The following is a 24,920-nucleotide window of genomic DNA, read 5'->3' as shown; positions in this document are numbered from 1 at the left end:
TATGTATTGCGGAGGTTCTAAACCGCCGCAATCTGTAATTGAGAATTATTTTTAAAAGATTAAATTTTAAAATTACGGGGGTCAACTGCCGTAAAATAACCGCCGCAAATTAATTCTGGCGGTTAGTAAAAAACCGCCGCTAATTGATTGCGACAACTGTTATTGTGGGGGTTTTGACAACTGCCGCAATAACACATTGCGGGGGTTTCAAACCGCCGCAAACCTTAAAAATAACCCCCGCAATTTAAGCGTTTTTTTGTAGTGTTTAAGGCTATCGAAGAGGTAAATCTTGCTTGAGTTTGGTTTTATCTAAAAAATTATAAACGTCCGGAAAATGTTAATTTCTTTTTAAAAATAATTCATTTGTTGTAACCAAAGAAAAAAATGATTTCTCGAGTTTTATTGATGCTAGAGAATAGAGGAGAATGATGCTAGAGAATAGAGGAGAATGATGCTATGTATTTTTAGTATTGAATTTATGTTTAAAATTAACAATTGCTGAACGACTAAATGTAAGAAACGCTGCACACATGACATATTTTATTTGAATGATGGTGTCGTCTTAATGACTATTATTTCAACAATCATTTCAATATTTTTGTATATCATGGCTATAAATAGCGGGCATTGCATGAACTAGAACTTGTAACATCGACAGAAGCAAACCAACAATGGCTCTCTCAAGCTTCTGTTTCTTCTTTTTCTTTGTAGCCCTTGCGAATTTGTTTGCTCTAACGAGCGCTGCAATCCCTGCAAAGCGCTTTTATGCTCCATTTAATCGAACCACCTTTCCTCCTGATTTTGTTTTTGGCGCTTCATCAGCTGCTTACCAGGTACACCTACCGGTACATGGTCTATAAATCGTTGCAATGTGTAACTATTTCATCTAAAAACTTAAACTATCAGAGAGAACACACTTTTTTTTATTTCATTATATTTTTAACATGTCCCTTATCAGAGGTGGATCAGAATTTGAAGTTTATGAATTCCTACAACGAGCTCAAGTTCAAATACATATACACACACACACACACACACACACACACATATATATATATATATATACATACTAGTTTCTACGAACATGCGAGATGTTCAGGTGATCGACATTAACTATGTTATTCTCCTGTTTCTCCCACAAGTGCATATTTGTTTGTGAGTAAAGTGCCAGCAATACTTCATAAAAAATCAATCACTTAATACCGTAAAGAATGAATATCATCTGTCAGTGGCGGAGCCAGGATTTTCATCCAGGGGGTTCAAAAATTCTAAAAGGTAAATACACGAAGAAGTCAGGGGGTTCAACATCTACTATATATACATAACAAAATAATTTGAACTTTGAAAATACACTGTAATTTTTTGCCGAGAGGGTTCGGATGAACCCCCTGGAGCCAATGTGGCTCCGCCCCTGTCATCTGTTGCTTCTTTGTTAGTGAAGAGCTCCCCTTGATGTGAGCAGAACTATTTATTTGAATTATGTTGAAAGCGGCCCTCCATTTCTACTTTGAGGAGTGGATTGAAGGACTTATCGCTTCTCCTACTGCTCCTAGCCCCGTCCCATAGCCGACCGATCTGCTGCCAACACTTTAGAAAGATCGTTTTTGTTCAATATTTATTTTTGTTTAAGTTATAATCCAGTTTTAAAATGGTATAACTACATGTCAACATTATGTTCATACGTCAATATACATATATAGATCATGAACGTAGTTTAGGGTCTTTTATTTATTTATTTATTTTATTTTCTTGATTGAAGGTATAAAAAGTTTAATTTTATTTTTAATATATTCTCTACCGCCTCTTATTATTTTAGTTTATCTAAATAAATTATAAATTATTTTTATTCAAATAATTCTTTCAATCGAACTCAAAATGACATCCTTCATCTTTTAGTGGGGAAAGACCAATCTAGTGTATTTGGTGGCACATTGATTAGCTAATCATAATTCTTTTTACCACTCCTTATTTTTAATTAAACAACTAACTTAATATATCGACTAAAATCCTTAAGAAAACCCTTCAAATTATTAAAAGCATAATATAGATCTTATGTTATTTGATCAAGCAATATGAAGTTACCGAATTCACAACCTAATATAATAGATAGCAAAGCTAGCTCAACAACAACAACAGAAATAATAATAATGATAATAATAATGATAATGATAATAATAATAATGATGATGATGATGACGACGATGATGACGACCACAACAAATAGATAAATAGCAAGACAAAACTCAAAAGTTAAGCCACTCCTCCTACTCGAATTTGATATTTTAAATATTATTAAAATGTACGGCCATGTCACGAATTGAAATCGTTTTTCATTGGCTTTTCTTACCATGTGTTTGGTGTATATTAATAATTTATAGTAATAGTAATTTTTTCCTAACCAGTTTGAAACTTGGTGGCTACACGAATTCTATCACAAAAAGACTTCTTGGCTCCATATTGTTCAGTACTAACACGATTTAGGTTTATAGTTTTAGGTTTAAGTAGCATGTTCAAAAGAAATAAGATTAAAGCTTATTAAGAGTATAAAAGTCGTTCAATATTTGAAGGATATTTTGGTCAACTAACATTTATATTCATGTTTTTAAAATTATATATATATATGTATGTGTGTGTGTGTCTATATATATATATATATATATATATATATATATATATATGTATGTACATGTATATGTATGTATATGTTATACATAGTATATACATATATGCTATTGGATTTGCGTGAATCCGCAAATGACCTTCTAGATCCGTCCCTGTCCTTCACATGAGAATTTTATTCTTTTTCATGATTAATCGAGCACGTGATTTTTTTTTTATTTTTTTTTTGTTATTGAGGATGGTGATATATATATATATATATGTGTGTGTGTGTGTGTGTGTGTATGTATATGTATATGTATGTATATGTTATACATAATATATACATATATGCTATCGGATTTGCGTGAATCCGCAAATGACCTTCTAGATCCGTCCTTGTCCTTCACATGCGAATTTTATTCTTTTTCCTGATTAATCAAGCACGTTATTTTTTTTTCGTTATTGAGGATGGTGAGAATTGAACAAACGACCTTTGCTTGCTCTGATATAATATTAAAGTCTCAAACAATCTCACCTAAAAGTTTAAGGTATTAAAACAGAGTACACTACTACACTTAATCTATTTAATACTGAATCTTTATTACCTTAACATATATTGCTCTCCGTGAAGTATAAGATTAACTTTTTTCTTTTTCTTTGCTTAATGAGTTTTCAGATTGAAGGAGCAGCTCTTACAGGAGGAAGAGGACCTAGTATATGGGATACTTTTACTCGTCGGCACCCAGGTGTCCATCCTGCATTAAGATGAATTACTACTACTATAAAAAATAAAAAGGAACAAAAAGGTTTTCTAAGAGTTGATGTTTACATCTGACTTCATTTAAACTTTACTACTGTTATCTTATAAAATTAAAATCATAAAAGCATAAAGGTCCGATTCCTAAATAAAGCATTATTCGGCGCGTGGTTCAAATCCAATCTCAAGATAATTATAATGAAATGGATCTTGGGTCCAATTCAACTCCAAAAACTAGCTCATGATGGAGGATTGTCCAAGTCCATTTAAGGAAACCAGACATCTCATTAACCATCGATGTGGGACTTCTTTCATTGTTCAACAAAAATACTACTACCTTACCCTGCACTTATAATCTGCAGGTGGAGAGGGAGAGCTGCATGATTGTTTGATGTTATATAAATTTATGATAGTAACTAAAAAAAACTTTGAAGTGGTAAATTGAACATGAATTAGCGATCACTGCATCTTCAAAGATTGAAGAAAACGTAATCCACAAAATAAGCTGCGTTCACTGTTTTGAAGATGGGGACAAAGCTAGCTATAGGTAGTTCTAATATTTTAGAAATCAACGACAAGAAGTGATTTTCAACTTTTATTTAATGATTGCCCTATAGAAAGCTAGCTAGGGAAGCTATTTGCGATAATTAGCTTCATAAATAGCACTCCTGTTTAAAAAGGAGTGATTCATTTCTAAATTGGGAAACAACTTATTTCAATATTCTTATTTTTTTTTTTAAATGGCCACACAATGTTATGCTTAAAATCTCATGTTTCAAAATTCTTATAACCAAATAATATTATGAAATTTAAAATACAAATTTCAAACGTATTTGATTTCTTTCTTAAATTTCATGCACAATCAAATAGATATTAAAATAAAAAAGAGTGTCTTATACTAGTGCATAGTTTGTATGTTTGAAAGGTATAATTCTTTCTACACTAACTTTGATAATTGTGGCAGTAAAGAATTTCAGGCTCAAATGTCTAAGGACTATTTTAAATATTTTATATTTTTCTTAAATTTTGTGTCTAATTAAACAGTCTCACTTAAATTAAAACAGACTGATTACTATTTCTTTAAAGTATTTTCTAGTTACTTTTATTTAAAACAAAAGATGTGATTTGTGTTGCCTTTTATGCTGTTTTTATGCATGTAAAATTAAGTCTACGAACTTTGTTTGGCTTCACTCGGAAGTTAGATGCAATTAGTCATTTACTCTGATATTTTGAATCTCGATTGTCATTCTTTTCAGGATGAAGGAATATATATCTTTAATAAATATTTTACAAAATATCTTTACTTTAATACTTAAAACTTCTAAAAGACACATATAGCGACCTTTAATTTGCAGGGTTTTTTTTTATTGCAAAAAAAGTAATTGAAAATTTTCTCTAATTTACTCAAAATGTAAAGGGACAACCGGACAATATTCACTCCTTTCCTTGAAACCAACTCGGATAGTTAAATTGAAAAAAGCTTCATCGTCGGTTTTATTCACCAACTACCTTGCATATAAATATATAATTGGAGTTCTTTATGAAGTGAGGGTGTCGGTTATGAATCGGTCGGACTACTTCTAGTTCCTTCCTCAGAATGACATGTTTAGAAATAAAATATTTTCTTTTTTCGTATAAACCAAGTATGAGATTAGAGAATATATTTTTATGGTCTTAAGCAAAACTTGAAAGGAATTAGTTGCCTAATTTGAAAGAAACTTGCTGCTTCATCCTAATGTAAATCAAAATCGTTTATCAAGACTTATTTTGGACCATATTAATTAACATTGTTAGTATTTCTTCTAAACATGAAATTTGAGTTTAGATTTCAGAAGTCTGACACTCGCTAGTTGTACTGTATAGAATGGGCTTTCAAAAATTGAAACTCACTCAATCTCAAGCATTTAAATATTAATTCAGCGGTCCAATTTTTACCAATCAAATCATGACCTATAAAAAATATATTTTTTGGTGGTGGGACGATTTATAACGAAGCGTGTGGTATTTGTTTAATTTAATAATGGTGAAATACCCAAAGATCTTCTAAATTTGGAGCATTTTATTTAAATTCCCCTAAAGTATGTCTGATCCTAATTACCCCTATACTTAGTTTTATAATCATTTGTCCGTCAAACATGCATGGTCATAATTACACACATGTACTTGAGTTTTCTATAATCTAAGTGATTTCAAATAATGTTTGGCGCGTGAGAATATCAAATGACAACCACTTCATATTAATCTGATGTGTAAAAAAAAATCTAACATACCATTTCCTTTTCTATTTAGTCATTCGAACGGTTATTTTCTTATTTTTCTTCCATATATCTTCTCTATTCCTCAATTAAAATATAGCTACCGTTTTTTCTTCTTTTATCATTTTTCTTTAACAGGGTAATCATTATAGAAAAGCTAAGTATGAGTGGAGAGGGGGGGGGGGGGGGGGGGGGGTTAATTAGGAACATTTATTATTTGAGAAAGTAACGATTAATATAAAAAAAGTCACATGGGGAAATTAGGAGCATGTATTATTTAAGAAAAATCTGAATAAAGCTGCCAAATTTAATTTAGAGGGTTTTAATAATCTTATCTTGCCATTCTAGTTTCAAAATTGATCTCCTTAGACCTAGTTGTAGAAAACATGCATGCACTTCTCTTTGGATTAAAGCTAGGGAATCTCATTTCAACAAACAAGATGTGTCATAACTCATACGTGATGGATCTAACCATGAGTATTTTAACCTAGTAACTTTTTTTTTTTTTTACTGTTTCTTTCTTCACATCATACAACTCATTCGGAGAAAATATTCTCCCAATATACAGAAAAGATCTTTGACCGTTCTACTGGAGATGTCGCTGTTGATTTCTATCATCGGTATAAGGTATATGTCACACAGTGTTTTACTTTTTTTTTTTTTAACTGTATATATGTTTGTTTCACTCATCATCATACCCAGTGCAATCCCACATTGTGGGATTTGGGAAAGGTAGAGTGTACGCAGATCTTACTCCTATCTTGGAAGGTAGGGAGACTGTTTCCGGATATATGTTTGTTTAACTGAACATTGAGCACTATAATAGGAAGACATTCAAATGCTTAAGGAACTGGGATTGAAAGCTTTCAGGTTGTCTATCTCTTGGTCTCGGATTTTACCATGTAAGAATACTTTCCTATGTGAGATACTACTGAAATATATACAGTAAAAATAGTAATTAAGGAAAATATTCTCTCCGTCCCAATTTAAATGTTTTACTTTTCTTTTTGATATGACCAAAAAGAATGTCTATTTTTATACTGTATTTAGTAAGTTCACAATTCAAACATCCTACGTGTCAAGTTTAAAACCACAAGATTCAAAAGACATTTTAGTACATTAGATATATCTTTAATTTAAGACCACAAGTTTCAAAAGTCTCTTTTTATTCTTTAAACTTTGTTTGTAATCAAACTAAGACACTTAAATTGGAATTGAGGGAGTAATTAAGTAAGAAGAAAAAAATAAGCAAGCTAATAGTTGATCTGCGATCACATTGTGTGCTGAAAATTTTCCTTGTTCATTTTAAGATGGGAAGGTAAGCAAAGGAGTGAATCCAGAAGGCATCAAATTCTACAATAATGTCTTCAACGAGCTAATTGCTAATGGTAAATACAGCTCTCTCTCTCATTGTTCTCATCTGATTTATCCCATTAAAAACACTCAGTCTTATTTTCTTCATATTAGGTATAACTCCTTTTGTGACTCTATTCCACTGGGACACACCACAAGCCCTTGAAGACGAATATGGAGGCTTTCTAAGCTCCAAAATAGCGTAAGTAGGATAGTAGACAAAATTAATTACTCCGAAGATATCCCAATCAACATTCAATGATGTATTATATTAATTCAGGAAAGACTATGGTAACTTTGTGGACATTTGCTTCAAAGAATTTGGGGATCGAGTGAAGTACTGGATAACTATGAATGAGCCACTTTCATACAGCATGAATGGATATACAAAAGGAACCTTTGCACCAGGAAGTTGTTCTAAATTTGTAGGCAACTGCACTGAGGGTAATTCTTGAACTGAGCCATACATTGTAGCTCACAACTTGCTTCTTGCACATGCAACTGGTGTTAAGGTGTACAGAGAGATATATCAGGTTAGCTTTCTGATTACCACTAGCAGAGGCTTTTATAAGAGAAGTTATTTTTGAACTTTATCTGTTCTAATTTTGATATAGACATCATTCAAGAATCACTTCAAATTCACTGATATATTTTAAAATAATTGCAGAAAACTCAGAAAGGCCAGATAGGAATTACTCTAGTCACTCATTGGTTTGTGCCTAAAATCAACACACCTCAAGGACTCAAGGCCCCACTAAGAGCTCTTGACTTTATGCTGGGTTGGTAAGTGCTCTAACTAGATTAAGGAGCCGTTTGGACATGATTTGAAATCATGATATAAAATCATGTTTGGACATGCAATTTGAATTTCTTAAGTTGTATTTTTTTTATAGGCATAAAAACCCCACAAGTTGTGAAAACCATCAAAACTTTCCCAATTCTTATACAATCTTACTAAATGAGCAAGTCATAGTTCATAACAAAATTAATACGCTACTAAAAGGAATTTCTAAAATATACAACATCAATTGATCAAACTTAAAAAATGGAAAATTGAACATGAGTTGTAGAAACTACTCTTTAATATATAATCTTCTCACATGGTTGGTAAGAGCAAATTTGTTATAAATATACTACCAACTTGTAGACCTTTTAATCTTTGATATAAATGATTAGTAAATATATGTCAACTTATGGATCTATTTTTACAAAATATAAACTTATGGGTCATGAAATTTTACATTTAAAAAGTTTGAAATCATGATTTGAAATTCCAAATCATGCTTTTTTGGGTGATTTGAGATCATGAAATAAAATCATGAGATGAAATCGCATGTCCAAATGCTGATTTCATCTCTCATGAGATGTAATCACATTCTCAAAGGCCTACACTCCAAGCAACTAGATGCAACTAGATATTGACTAACTTGTTATTGATACATTTAATGGTGGGGAGAGAGAATCACTGTCGAGTGTCGAGAACGATTGCATTATCATTGAGAATTAATTTCTATACACAGTATCTGTCGTGTTCCATGTTTAGATTCGAGAATCGATTCACATTTTAAATGATTATATGTGTCATATTACATATACTTTATGGGCCTATGCTAATAACAAGAATGGATATTTCTTTAAATTGGTTTTATAAATGATACTCCCTTCATTCACTTTTACTTGTCTACTATACTAAAAATAAATTCTCACTTTTACTTGTTCACTTTAGTATATCAAGAGAAAATAATTTTATTTTTTCGATTTTACCCTTAACACTAACTACTCATTCCTCAAATCATTTCCTAAGTTCATTGAATCTATACATCATTAATATGGGTATTATGATCAAATATGCACTTCATTTGTTTTTTCTCAAGGGGCGTTCAAAGTCTATTGTGAATAAGTAAAAGTGAACGGAGAGAGTAGAAGATATATATAAAATATATAGATTATTGGTATTGCTTCAGTTGGTGATTAAAATGGTGTCAACTATATATATGATCTAGGGTGGATATACCCTTGTTTGGAGAGTCAATTGACATCCCTTCACCGAAAAAAATAACATCGTGTAAATAGGTCAATTTTACAAATTTTTCGTATATGTTGTATTCTCTTGACTTCTTTATATGTTTGTAAATAATGGATCTTAGCTTAACTCAACCCCAAAAGTAGCTAGCGAGGGAAGAATTGCCCAAGACCATATAAGGAGACCAAACACTCACCCCAAAACTAATATGGAAGAATCAACAATGTTTACTTACTTATATTTTGAATTCATGATTTAGTGAAAATTCAGGCTTCCCAACTGCATATGACTAACTTTAAACAAAATATTGAAGTTCATAAACTATGCGATAATTATTGTAATTATCAATGTCATTGCAAATTCTTAATCTCTCATTGTTCCTAAGCGAGCTATTAACATCCATTGATATAGGTTTTTGGATCCAATAACATATGGTGACTACCCAGCAAGCATGCGAGCTATTGTAGGACATCGGCTCCCAAAATTCACACCAGAGGAATCAAAGTTAGTGAAAGGGTCAATGGATTTCCTAGGGATGAATTACTATACCACATATTATGCTTCTCCATTGCTCTCTGTTAATAGAGTTAACCTCAGCTACTCTACGGACAATCATGCTGATCTAACACGTAAGTCAACAAATCCTCTCCCTTGCAAAATTTTCAAAATTTTCATGTTCGGGAGCATCTTGTCTGTCATGATAGTCTTATTCATGTAGTTTCTTGCTTGTGATGTATCTTAGCTTATTTCGTTGTTGTCACTGTTCTTTTTTCTGAATGCCTTGTACTGCTTTTCTTATTAGTTGTCATGGTTTCCTTACTACCATGATTCCTTTTCATAACTACTTTGATTTGATGCACTTGAACCGAGGGTCTTTTGAAAACAGTCTTTCTATCTCGAGAGTAGGGATAAGGTCTTTTGAAAACAGTCTTTCTATCTCGAGAGCAGAGATAAGATCTGCATACACTCTACCCTCCTCAGGCTCCACTTGTGAGATTATACTGTATATATTGTTTTTGTTTTAGTATTCATGTTCAGTTTATAATAGTTATTATTTACTTTTTTTTTCTTTCTATTCAGCACAAAAGGACGGAAAACCTATTGGCACACCGGTATACTTTCTAATTTCTTCTTTCTTTCCTCGTAATTAAGCATTTTCCTCAAACTTAACTAATATGCTTTTGTTAATACTTGTAGACTGCCTTGGATTGGCTTTTCATTTATCCAAAAGGGATATATGGTCTCATGCTTCACATCAAGGAAAAATATAACAATCCTCCCGTCTACATCACCGAAAATGGTACTTAAATTAGCTCAATTTGAACTTTAAATTTTTGTTATTGAAAGATTAGTCTAGCCAAGGTCACCAATGTTTGCCATCACTCATAGAAGAGCAATTATTTGAAACTCTTTCAAACAAAATATAAGAAGAAAATCCTTTTATAAATACTTATTTACAGTTATTTTTTAAGAAATTCCCGAATATATTTAGGAGTCAAACTTATGCAGACATTAAATTTTTTGACATAAATTTTCAGGGATGGCAGATGCCAATAATAGCACAATGCAACTTAAAGAATCTCTTAATGACGACATGAGGATAAAGTATTATGAAGGCCATCTATGGTTTCTATCAAAAGCTATAAAGTAAGCTTTCTCTTTTCTTCTATCACTCCTATTATTTCTTGTAGATTTTGTTTTATTTTCCAGATTTTGTTTAATCTAAATAATTTGCAGGGATGGAGCAAACGTAAAAGGACATTTTGTGTGGTCATTCTTAGATGACTATGAATGGGATGCTGGTTTCACAGTCCGATTTGGCCTCACGTTTGTTGACTACAAGAACGGACTAAAACGATACCATAAGAAATCTGCTTACTGGTACAAGAAGTTTCTTTTGTATACCGGCCAATAAATAATCTAACTCTTTCTAGAGGGGCTTAGCTTCTTTGTGGATGTGTGTGTCATTGAATTTCTAGCAGAATTTAGCTATGTAAGCGCTGTTGTACTGTGTTGACAGAAAATGAATGTCCTTTACTTTTGTGTTTTCAGAATAAGACGGAAGCACCTCCGTATTAGTTATGTACTTGCTTGGTAATAGATAAAAGTCTGGATTCTGCTAGCAACATGTATAAGACTTCAATTTTCAGTTGAAACAAGCTTATGGTCTAAGTTGTCATGTCTCCCTGTCACACAAGAAGTCTATTTATGCACGAAATAATGAGTCAAATGCAAATGATAAATTCATAGACATTTCTGTATATATACATCATCCATTTCAATTTATGTGAAAAGTTGATATTAAGTACAAAAGTTAAGAAATAAATGAAGACTTTTAAGACTTGTGATCTTAAATTATCATACCATTTATGTAACTATGTCATGACCCAAAATTCCAAGAGTCTATGACCAATAACTCCTTGCCGAGCGAACTATTCTTAGCGACAAATCAAATCATCTAATCCAATGATTTAAACCAAATAAAGAAAATAATCTAACAAAATTTAATATAATAATTAAATATGTTGCAAATTCCATAGCGAACACATCATTTTTGGATTAAATAGATTTAAGCCCACATATGGAGTCCAAAGCATCTTAAAGTCAAAAAGGTTACAACTCGACGCCTACAATAAAAGAATATCCAACCACCATAGAACTAAAAGCGGTTGGCTTACTACTAGACGAATCGCAATTCCAAATCACGATTAGCCATGTGATCCACTAGTACTAGGATCTGTGTGCACAAAGTACATTCTTTTTCTCCTATATAAGAAGTAGGAGTGAGCTGCTGAAGCACACACCACTCCCGTTGACATCTATTAGAATATGTCTCAAAAGGGTTTATCGAAATTGTCCCATTCCAACTAGATTCGATTGGTTTGTTCCATTCCAACTGGGATTTTGAACGTCTTCAACACATATTTAAAGGATTTTTTTGCCGGAACATCAAGAAAAAAGAGAACAACTATCAAGACTATATTCCATACTTAGGTTAGAGAGAGTTTGCATTGAGAGTGTTACGGTTCGCTTTTACGCAGGTGAGACATAAAAGTTACTACGAGTTTGTTGGTGCTCTAATTAGATTTTTAGTATTTTAGAGTCGCCACCTAATTCATTATGGAAAACTAGGAAAAACCGGGTTTCAAGATTTTTGTAAAAATAAGTAAAAATCTTTTGGACCAAAGTTCAAGGTAAGGGTTCTGGTGGTCCCCTAGGGAAGGTTTTACGTACCCTAGTATTAAAGATCCGTAGAATATGACTGACCTACGAGCTTCAATGTGTGATTAATGTATTTACTTGTTTAAAAGTGTTTAGTTTTCCACAAAAATGTAATTTTTATTCACATCATAAATTTCGAGAAAAAAAATTCGGCAAAAAGTCCCCTTATAAAAAGGGGTTTTGGTTTAGAAAAATCCGCGCAAATATTCAACTCACTTTGTTGCCGGACTAGGACACACTCGGGATTTCTCCCGAGTAGAGTCGCTACTATTCTAGTCCTAAAGAAATGGGTTTAGTACTTACGGGTTATATATATATATATATATATATATATATATATATATATATTCATTAAATCAGGTCCATTTTAATCATTGAAGCCCATAAGTCAATAATATTCCCAGATCCAAATTCATTTTACCGTCATAACCCAATCCGAGCAATTTCGGTCCAAAACAGTTTCATTTTTAGTCCAAGTTCAATGTGGACTCCCAGGCCCAAAGAAATCCTTGGTCCGTCTTTCCAGAATTTATCCAAGTCCAAAATTTTGTTTTCCATCTCACAAAATTTGCCCAAGTCTTCCATCTACAAATTTATTTCAAGCCCAGAAAATAGTTCCACTGGTAGATGCCAATTTTTGAAGTCAAACTTATCTTCCAGCTTTGTTTCCGTTTTAAAATGAACCCGTCAAAAATTTCATCATTTTCATCTCGGTTTAAAGCCCCAAAACTCGTTACTTAGCACTTTGAAAATCCTTTTTCGCGTTGATCCAGTTCTAGACTTAATCAAAACTCCATTGTGTTATCACATACTTAGCCATAGAATTATACTTTTTTTTTAAAATAAAAAAAAACTACAAATCAAACCAAGTTTTTGATTTTCGCAAAAAAAAAAAGGGGAAAGTCGATCATTATCCAAATTTTGAAAATGGTTTGACGACTTCCTAAAATACTATGTGTTTTTCCTAGTTTTATACATGCATAGGGTTCCAATATTTTTTGCAAGAGTTTTACAAATACACATACATGAACAAATATATAAAAGGCAAAAGTCATAGACAACCTCTAAACTTTTTCACAAATTCCTCATGGCCACCTAAACCTAAGCTTGGTCCAATTTGACACCTATACTACTATGAATTTGTACCACCTACGCACCTTTTTCACAATCAGAGCAAAATATGAAGTGTGTGTAGGCCACTTGCGAATGATGTGGCAAACGACGAATTAAATGAGGACACGTGGCATTTGGATTCAAATAATTTAAAAAAAAGGTAACTCTATTTAAATAATTCAAAAAAGACATTTCAAAAATTATTTTTTTAATTAACCCAAACACCCCCCCCCCCCCTTCTTCTCCTCCGTCGAACCCCGCTCCCCCTCCACCGGCGCCGGTGCAACTCCCGCCCATTACCAACCCCATTTCACCTTCTTCCCATCCCATTTCCCACAGTTACGAGGAGCAAGAACGAACTTTCAACAAAAAAAATAATTAATTCGTATCAATCTTGCCGAAAAAAATGGAGCTTCGCCGGATTATTTTTTCTGAGATCTAAAGCTGATTACTTTTTCAATACAAAGAAATTTTAAAAAAGAAGAGAGAAGGAAAAGAATTGCAGAGAGAGAGAGAGAGCTTCCCATCCCATTTCTCCCTCTTTTCCTTTTTTTGCAGTGGGATGATTGGGGAGGATGGAGGAAGACGACTTCTTCCTCTTTTTTCGTTTAGTTAATTGTTTTCTTTTTCTTTTTTGATTATTTAGGTTATACTAGCTATTAATTAGGTGTATGAGCTGGAAAAAAAATTGAAGTCGTTTTACTCGCTTAAAGAGAGTGAAGAACACGTTTTTTGTCATGTCAGCAAAAAGTATATTTAATAGGTATAAATTTTAGTAGTGTAGGTATCAAATTGGAACAAGCTTAGGTTTAGGTGGCCATGAGGAATTTGTGAAAAAGTTTAGGGGCTATTTATGACTTTGACCTATATAAAAATAAAGGGATAAATTTAGGCTGGTGGGCCTACCAAGCCCACCAGTAAACTATTTTCACCCATAGTTGGCCAAATTAGAAATATCAATGCAAAGGCCCCCAAACCAAGAGAGAAGTTTACATGAAAGGGATAAGAATTAGTATCCGTCTATAAATGCTTAATTATTATTGCACTAATTTAAATCACTAAACTAGGTAAGTTGGGTCATAGATAATAGAATGAGGCTTAGCCAAACTATACACACATGTTACACCTCGGAAAATCTTCTGTTGGTACGCAAGTGAATGATCTAGTGAGGAGTACGAGTATACGATATTTCCATAAGTAAGAAACAACGTTTGACGACCCTAAGTAAGATTCCGAAGGCAATTGCAATAAGAGATAGGTTATGCTCCACAAAGACTAATTATAGGTTTTGGAAATGTGAAAAGTTGCAGGTTTGCATTATGGCCAGTTGCACATAAAATGAAATACGGACCGTAAAGTGGTATACGGCCCGTAAACTTCCATGTCGTATTTTGGCTTCCAAAACTTCAACTTTCTGCCAAATGAGCAAATGGTTAAATACGACCCAAAATACGGACCGTAAAGTGGTTTACGGCCCGTAAACTGTGTCCGTAAATCACCACGTCTCAGCCTGAGTTTCTAGTTCTGATATGATTAAACACGACCACGAAGGACGGTCCGTAAACTGGAATACGGACCGTAAACCAAGTTTACGACCACTGTGCTGTTCATTTAAGATTAGATTTTGGGTTATTAAATAAGGGACCAAGTTTATTATTTCATTTCCACATTTCATCCCTTCTCTCTAAAACATATCTCTACATTTATTCCACAAGATTTCAAGGATTATTAGTCATCAACAACACAAATCAAGTGAATCAAGTGTAAGGAAACCCATTAAGATCATTCAAGTTAAGAAAATCTTATTGAAGAAAAACTAGGGTTTTTGCTCAAGTGGAGTATTTCGACCAAGGCTCGTTCGTACAACATCTAAGGTAAGATTTATGGTATATATATGTTGTTTAAGGTATATGAGAGTTAAAATGCTCGGACATTAGATGAGTATAGAAAAATGGGTCATGAAGGATGAATAGTGACATTTTGAGAGATAGTTTGAATTGAACCATGATTCTTGTTGTGTTGTGATATGAATGTGTTATAAATGATGTTAAGATCATGAAAACGGGCATTTTATATGAATGGACGAAGTCGGGTGATATGACCATGAATATGGGTGAATTGGGAGCGAATTGAGAAATCTAGATAATGTGGTTAACGTAAATGATTAATGGCCATTGTTATGGTATTGTGAATGTATTGTTGACGTTTGAGAGTTGAATTACGATATGGAGGAATGTTGTATAAATAAAGGAGATGCTGTTCGATTTTCTCTAGCTTTAGCCATGTGTGCTAGTTGTCGATTCTAACGATAGTATGACTTTAATGAAGGTATAAACGCAACCGTTGAAAGAGAACGTGCAAGTGGTAAATAGTCGAACGGAAAAGGTATGTAAGGCTAACCCTTATTTCATAAGGCATGGTTCTTTGGCAAAACATCTAAATCTTCCATAAGTCTATTATGTCTCATAAATGATTCGATCTTTTGAGTTATTAAGCTCACGATTCTTGATATGCTACGATTGTACTAAGTTCCTTGTATGACGAGTAAGCCTATAAAGATAAGTGTGATGAATGATGATAATAGTGATAATGATATTGATGACGACTATAATGGTAATAGCGATGATGATAACGATGACGATGATGATAGTAATGATAATGGTAAAGATGCTTATGAGCTATATGTATGTATGTCCTTGTATGGCTACTATGAAACACCGAGCTTATATGGCCGGGTAGTATATGTATAGATGTATATGTATGTATGTTTACGTAACGCGCGCACACCACTGCAGTTGGGTACGGATAACACTGAGCCTTGGTAGGGCTAGGTATATGTAACACTGAGCCTTGGTTGGCTAGGTATGTATAACCACCGAGCCTAGCTATGGTCGGGTACGTGAAACACCGAACCTTTGAGATCGGGTATGTTATGTAGATGCTATGTATATGATATGATTATGTACGTGATGTGATTATGTATACAATATAAATGTAAATAAGGGTATGTATACGAATACGATTACTAATATGGAACGGTTACGAATATGGATACGGATATGGAGGTATGAGCACAAACACACATTAGAATGGAAAGTTTCTATGAAAGGCAAGTAAGTGCCCATGGCGATAATATTACCATCTCCCATCTTGTGTTATTTCTTATGATGTTCATTATGCTTCTACATAGATATTGATCATGCTTTACATACTCGGTACATTCTTCGTACTGACGTCCTTTTGTTTGTGGACGCTGCGTCATGCCCGCAGGTGCACAGGGAGACAGGCTCGATCCATAGCTGCTTACTCAGAGATTACATAGTAGAGCTCCATTTTATTCGGAGCCATAGCTTTTGGGTACTTATTCTTTTGTGTATATAATTATGGGCATAGCGGGGTCCTGTCTCGCTCATGTGATATGTTATACTCTTGTTAGAGGCTCGTAGTCACTTGTATATGGTTAGATATGTCTGGCCTTGTCGGCCCATATTTTGTATATCATTTTGATAGCCTTGTCGGCTCATGTACGTTGATGTGGCATAGATGCCAATCATTATATAAAGGCATTGTCGTCCAATGGGACTAGTATGATGAACGAATAGATTCATATGTTTAATTGTATAGCTCACCTAGATGTAAGCCAAGGGGCGCCCGGGTGGGCTAGCACCGGGTGTTCGTCGCGGCCCTCTAGACGGGTCGTGACAGCACACAGGCCTAAACCTGGGCTAATTTAAAAAAATCATAAAGGTTCGGGCTCAAGTAAACTAAGTCCAAGACTACTAACAATAAAATAGGCCCAATGCCAAATAAACTAAGTAAAAAAACTGCTAACAATAAAATAGGCCCAAGGCCAATTTTTAAAAGTGAAAGTTGTCAGATAATTGAATATACATAATTTCCTCTCAATATACCATGATATACACACTCATGGAGATGATAAGAATGACATATTAAGGAAAGCTTTTAATTTCTTCATCCCGATGTCACACAAGATTCAAGGGGTTTCTAGGAACCCCAGACATGGCAGACACCGGGGAAAGCTCAAGATTAATCCCTAAATGCTATCCCTACTTCTCCATTTGTATATTTAATTATAGTATACATAGGAGAACATGTATATTCAGTTAATATACCAAACAATCCCTTGATTAATAAAACAGAAACTGAGTATATCAATTAGTATATAACTGATTACAGTTTGTAATGTTAATGACTTAGCTTCAAAATGGGATTCACAAAATATGGCATCATATTACTCAGTCAAGCAGAAACATTTCCAGATTCTATAGGTACTAACAGTGCACATTATCACATTGTATTAATATTTAAACAAGTGTTTGTAGTTAATCTAGGTAGATATAGGCAAGTTTGAATATTTTTAAAAGAGAACAAACCAATTGTTGTCTATTGCAAGATTACATCTAAGCTAAAGTAAATCATCAGAGTTTTCTTAATAATTTCAAAGGGAGAAAATCAGTCAAGATTAATGGTATCCTTCTCTCAAAAATCTTTTAAAAGCAAGCTTAGTATGATTATAACAAGTTTGTAACCCATCAACTGCATCAATCACTTGTATGAGCCAACAATCCTGATTTAAGTTAAGTACTTTAGGAGGAAATGGTCCACTAAGTGTTAAATGGATAAATGATACTCAAACAGACAACATGTAAAAACAGTGCATTCCAATTAGCTCAAACTAGTTTATTTGTCTATCTAATGAACCAATAAGTCTAAACAGTTAAGGACAAATAACTCAACTATACTAGCTTCTAAACATATAGGCTATCCTTCAATTAGTCATGTAATTCAACACAGATTTAGGTATATAGTAGTAAAATGGAAACTAAGTGCCCAAGATGAATTCTGAACTTAACTGACTCATTTCTAGCATTTTAGATGTAGACAAACCCTCTTAAGAGATCCTCATCTTTAGTTAAGACAACCAGACCATAACAGATCCCAGCAAACTAAGTAAACAACTTCAACAAACCCAGATTCAACTTAAATCACATAAAGGGGTAAAACCTGATTCTTAATCTTGCAAATTTTAACTTAACATAACCTCAGACCCACTCTTACTATTTATGTTTCAAATCTGGACAACATTCTTAATCATAAGTAAACTCTTTCTAAAAAATGAATGAAGACAATGTTGTAGACTTTAACTAAAACCCTCATATCCTTATACTAGTTATTCTTCATTTTAGGCAGATTCAAACCAGGTGTCCCTTCTTAACTTAACTCAACATTGTCTAGGGAAACAAGTTATACCAAATCACAAGTTTGTTCTAGCACACATGAGAAATACAACTGAAAACCCATTTTTTAACCAAGATTCAAATTTTAAAAAGAAGGAACTTATCTTGAGTCTATCATTATCACACAGGTCTTTACAAATAGAATTTTTGAAAGTTCATCAAATTTCCAGTTAAAAGACAACAACTAAAGTCTCTTATTTGATTTATTATACAGCCTGGTTAATGAAAATGATAAGGAAGCCATGTCTACAGCTAAACAGAGCCATCAGGACATACATCAGTTACAATGAACAAGAGCAAACCTTGTGTTTTAGATGATAACCTATAACTATTCATTTTTAGTTATGATTACATCAAATAGGCAAATTTCAAAGAATCCTAGAGTTTCACTAACTCATAAAGTCATATGGACACTAATAGACCATCTTGAATTTACCAGAAACCACTCAAGGAAACAACTCATATAGATTTCCTAAACATGAAAATTCAAGTAACTTCACATTGTTATTCTAATAATAATAAACAGATCTAAACTTTTCCTACAAAATCTTTTCTTAAGTAAAAAGAGGACAAACAGTTAACCAAATCTTAGCTTACTAGACTAAATAAATCGTAATCTAACACATAATCATTTAATCAAAATAAATACAGGAAAATTTAAAACAAAAGGAGAATATTACCTTTCTTTCGTGCAGCCCTTAATCAAGATTAAACTTGGAGAAACCACTCAATCCCCAAAGCTCAAATCAAGCGAACCAAAGCCACACACAAGACCTTCAAATTTTTTAAACTTAAACTTAACTTTGAAAAACTTAAAGGTTTCGAAATATTTCAAAACCCCAATTCTTTTCGAGTTCTTTTGCAAAATAAAACTGATATCTCAGATTTTTGCAAGAAGTTTGTCGATTCCCTCTTTTTTTCTTTCTTCAAAACAGTAAAGTGAAAGCATGTATTTATAGTACCCAAAAAATCCCAAAACCCCTAATTTCTCGATGTGGGATGACCCTCAAAATTGAGGTTCCCTCCTCACATCTTCATCATAGGGCTAGGATTTACCCCCAAAAAATATTAATAGAAACAAGTCAACAAGAACCCAATCCGTAGGAAATCCCATAAACCAATCAAATTTCAAGATTTCAAACGAGTGCAAACAAAGATCATTAAGGATCTCAGGCTTTTGCCGTTGTATGGCAGAGAAAATAAGAAAAGAAATCGACAAAATAACATTACAAACATTGTTTGGATAAAATATGGAAGAAAGGTCAAGCAACCATAAATGCATTACCATATAAGGTCACACAGACCTGCATAATGCAAAAGCAGTCTGTAAAATTTCCATAAACAACGATGATGACGCGAGATACAGAGAGAGAGGCGCCTGCAACGCCTAGGGTTTTTGGGGCAAAGAGGGGGAAAAGAGAGGAGCCATTTGGCCGAGGAAATAAAAGGGTAAGGGCTGTTGCCCTCTTTATTTAATAGTTGGGCCGGGTCTGGCCCTGTTGGGCTGGACTCGGTCCATAAAAAATAGAAAAGGGGCGGGCCCGATTTCACACACACACATATATATGTATATATATATATGTATGTGTGTGTGTGTGTGTATTAATGAATATCTATTGACGTGTATATATATATATATATATATATATATATATGTGTGTGTGTGTGTATAGTGTGCATACAGATATATATTAAAGAACATAAATTAATGTATATATATATATATATATATATATATATATATATATATATATATATATATATATATATATATATATATATATATAAAAAGGACAAAAAAAATGCAAATTAATGAGAAGTTAAAAATATTTAAAGGGATTGATCCATTTTAATTAAAATTAAACAATTAAAAAACACAACTGATTTTCACAAAATATTGGATTTACAAGTATGTCCTTAATTGAATAAAAACATGTATTTTTTTATTTCAATTAAGGCCCTATTTGACTAACTAATTGATTATTTCAATTGTAGACATAATTAAACATATAATAAGCAATTTACAAATATAACCATAATTAATCATCCAAATTAATTATAGTTAATTTGAGAATTGTTCATGTAAAGGGAGTATGCAGAAATAAAATTTTCGGGGTAAAAATGATTATTCAATCATATCAATTCCCTTGAATTAAATGGGGTAAATATTTGCTGATTAATTCCTGATAATTGCACAATTAAATAAAGGGCCATTTTATACTATTTTCTGGTTGAAAATTAGTAAAATGCATCATTAATTGCTTTGAAATAATTTCTAAATGAGTTATTATAGAAATTATTTTACCAAACAATAATGGTAAAATATTATCTGCATAGTTTATAAAATCATTCTGATTTTCTAAAAAAAAAACATATATTTGTTGACACCTAATTTTCACCTCATAAGATGCGTATTTTAATTTTTAAAATTTTCGAGTCAAAGACGGAGCAAGGATGCACCCTTAAAAATTAAAATTTTAAAAGTCCCGAGAAAATTGCAAAACTGACGTTTAATTTATTATTTCATGAATTTGACAATTACGAGAAATTACAAGTTATTTACTTTCACAAACATGTTTTGAAATAAATATAAATATCCCGCTCCTTCTAAAGCGGAAAAATTACTAATTAAAACGACGTACGAATTACTGCTCATTTTGACCGCATTTTTCACATTTTTAAGTATTGCTCGGAACTATCTCAATATTGGGCTTGTTTTAAAGCTTGTATTTTAAACTACGTATTATAAATCTTGTTTTCATCAAAAGTTATTTTACAAGGAAGTTTTAAAGGAATACGTTTTTTAAAGAATATGTATTTTATTTTTTTAAATGAGTACATTGTTTGGGAAAGTGATTTCATTAAAAGGAAGGGTTAATTTAAACCTTTTAAAAACTTAAGGGGGGAGGGGGTTCTTTTAAAAAAAGAGGGTGGAGGTTTATTAAAAATAAACTCCCCCCCCCCCCCCCCAACTCTTTCATTCTTCACCCCGACCTCTCCTCTCCCATTCTCAGGCGATTTGTTTGTTGCTAGGGTTCCGCCGTCGATGGCCAATTCAAGACAATCCACGGCTGTTCTTCGCCGGATTTTTGAGGGGTTTTGTTCCTTATCACGAGTTCTTGTGGTTCCAGGTTCAATTTCATTAGATTTGTGTTTTTCTATACCTAATTGAATCCTGCTAAGGATGCTACCTAGGTTCTTTTGTGTTATGGTTGCCATGGGCAGAGCCATGAGCTCTTCGCCATCTTGTGCCCCATAACACCCGATAAAAGAATCTTATGGGGAATTTCCTAGGTGGATTCACGGTTGGGTACGATTTTGGGGATTCTATCTTATTTTGTATGATTGTACCGTTAGAATGTGCTGATTTTTGTTTTATTTGTGACGAGGTGTACTATCCTAGTATTTTCATTTTTTATTGGATTTTTATGTAGATTTTAGGGTACAATCGGTTAGATTTTTATTGTATTATGTGATTTATGTTAAATTCTGATTGGATATGGTACGAATGAGTACAATTTGCTGAAAATTTGTTTGTCCTTCACTGAATTTTGAAATTGTTTTGAATTAGGGTTTTAAGAATTGGGGGGAAATTCGGTTACTGGCCTTAATTTCTGTCCATTTTTATCCCTAAACCCAACTTGGAGCAAAAAATGGAGCGTATGTTTTGGATCCGAGGTTACCCCAAGTCTTGCATATTTCTATTGGGCTTGGTCGGCCCAAATATCTATCTCTTATACTTGTGTATTTCAATTTCAAAATGTGTAGTTAATTATGAATTGGAACCTTTAAGGTTATCTCACATGTTTAAAGTCGCCAAAAAATTCAATTTTTTATACTATGTAAAACCAATTTTGGAAAATTAATACAACTTGTAGCTTAAAAAATGGACTGATTTGGACTAAAATCAACATAATTTTATAAATTACGGATTGATTCGGACATTTTTTAAACCTATAGACTGATATGAACCTATGGACTGATTTGAGACTTGTGGACTGATTTGGACTTCCAAAAACTTGGACTATCTAAAAAAGACTAAAATTGAATTAAAATTGATAAAATTGTAAATATAGTTGACAAAAGGACAATAATTGTATGCCTGAAACTATTTTCTACACTTAAATAAAACCTCTTTAAAAACTTAAGCTAAAAACCTTTTTCTAAACTCGGGTGGGTTTATGTGGTGTTCTACTTAGGTTAACGCCTTCAGGTTTTAATCTAGGTGTTCTTGTCCGAAACCCAAAACACCCAATTTTGGGCAAAACTCTACCATTTTTATTTCTTGAAAATGAGTAGTTTTTGCATAAATGACTAACCTTTATTTGCGGAAATATAAAACAAAAGCAGTTTTTATCAAAAATAATATATATATACAAGGCATACTATTAGAACCTGTAGGTCAACCATATTTTACGGATCCTTAATACCGGGGTGCCTAACACCTTCTCCGGGGGATCACTAGAGAACCCTTATCCAAACTTTGGTATAGATTGGTTTCTTTTAAAACTTAGCCGTTTTAAATGAACCCTTTCGACCTGGTTTTCCTAACTTACCTATAAGTTAGGTGGCGACTCTGAAAACACTGTCCATTTAGAGTACTATCCACGTAGAAGTATATTTTTTTCTTTTATCCAATACGATTGACAACCGTGCTTTCCCGGGACACTTTCCTTTTTAAGTAAGGCAAGTGCAAATATGAATCGGAAAAAATATGATCCACTACAGATGGCGACTCTGTTGGGGATAATTTAAGGTTCTAACCATAAGAGTTCCAATAATTTGTTTGCTTTGTATGATATAAATTGTCTAAGTGATATAAACTGTTTATGTGTTTAAATTCCTGCAAAATAACTGTCATTCATGCATGCGTACTCTGCTACTCCTGGTAGTTATTTTACGCTTTTTTCCAAGGGTGACGACGCGGGATGAGCTGCGGTCATACCTTCACTAAAAAACCCTTTTACTATATTCTTTGGAGGTCTCTAAGGTCGAGTGGGCATGCAGTCATCCCACAACCTTAGAGAGCCCACCCCAGCTTGTCCGCTTGGGTAACCCGTGTCATTTGCTTGAAAAACCACTCTAGAATAACTAGTGTAAAGCGAAGCAAAATCCTTACTGATATAGCCCATACTGACCATAAACCGGTTTGGGTATCTCAGACCTACGTGAATCGGACAGGACAGACACCTTACTGTGTTCAGATGGTGTAAAAACCTGAAGACACTGCATCCCACTACTTTTTATTTGGAAGCATTATTGTGCCTTGTGTGAAATAAATTACTGTTCCTTGGGGCGGGGAACTAATAATGTTCTGTCTTGCAGATGTCTCCTAATGTGCAGTTTGATATGATTGTGGGTCCACCACTAGATTTAGTGATGTGGTGGGAAGGTTTGACTAATGATTAGAAGAAATAGATAAAGGGTTGCATAGGGCATCTACCTTCGTTGATGAATATGACTGGGGATTTCGGTTTGCTAGAGATTATTACTGGTTATTAGGATAATGACAGAATGGTGTTTAGATTTGGAGAAATAGAGATGACTCTCACTTTAGAAGAAATTAGAGATGTCTTGGAAAGCGTGGGAAGCGCTAACAGGTCCAAAAAGAAGTTAGCTCAAAATATCCTCATCCCCCACAAACCTACCACAAAAAAAATCAAAGACATGTTTGTTGTCAACAAAGTTGATTGGGCACAGAGACCCATTATAGCCTTTAGAGAGTTATGTGGGAGGTATTCATCCAAACAGGGGTACGAAAACCACATCCTTGAGTTTTCTTCACTCCAGTCTTGGGAAGCTAACCAAGCACTAGCCTTTATCACCTGCCTATTGGGAACTATGGTATTTCCAGTAAATGTCTCCCTAGCCATCGACACCCGGGCCTTTTTTGTTGCCCATGCTGTTTTTAGAGGAGTTACAATAAATGGGCTTACCAAATATTTTGACATTATCCCTATCATCCTATCAGATATATATCGAGCTTTAAGAAAGTGCCGCAACCATTATTACTACTTCCGGGGTTTCAAACTCTTAGTCCAGTGGTGGATACTTAGACATTTAGATAGGAGTGGTTTCTCTTCCCGTCGAGATCCGGCCCTGAGAGAGGATGATTTGAGAGTCACTGCTGTGCCTTATGGGATTCAAGATAAAAGAGGATGGGCTCACATCTTTTCCAGACTAAGAGAAGAACATATCAGGTGGAGAGTACCTGTTTTTCATTCCAAGACTGTTTGTGTTAAGAGCCGTAGGCGTCCCTATTTACCGCTTATGGGCATTAGGGGGATCAGACCCTATGCACCATTGAGAGTACTTAGACAGTTTGGTATGAGACAGGT

General features: G+C 33.5%; 1 long non-coding RNA gene and 1 pseudogene across 2 annotated transcripts; one reads left to right on the top strand and one right to left on the bottom strand.

Annotated features, from left to right (window-relative positions):
• Window positions 1-647: 647 nt before the first annotated feature.
• On the top strand, window positions 648-11,046 carry LOC132635341 (vicianin hydrolase-like; annotated as a pseudogene).
• On the bottom strand, window positions 7,177-20,049 carry LOC132635359 (uncharacterized). 2 transcript variants are annotated; one of them, XR_009580497.1, is made up of 3 exons: window positions 19,868-20,033; window positions 19,263-19,356; window positions 7,177-7,467 (listed from the first exon to the last, which is right to left on the bottom strand). It is a non-coding gene; the product is annotated as an uncharacterized LOC132635359 (long non-coding RNA). The 2 variants fall into 2 exon arrangements; XR_009580496.1 differs by having other exon boundaries at window positions 19,263-20,049.
• Between the last annotated feature and the right edge of the window lie 4,871 nt (window positions 20,050-24,920).

This window comes from Lycium barbarum, chromosome 1 (genome assembly GCF_019175385.1).
Source record: "Lycium barbarum isolate Lr01 chromosome 1, ASM1917538v2, whole genome shotgun sequence".
Lineage (NCBI taxonomy): Eukaryota > Viridiplantae > Streptophyta > Magnoliopsida > Solanales > Solanaceae > Lycium > Lycium barbarum.
This window is presented reverse-complemented; position numbering and strand designations above follow the sequence as displayed.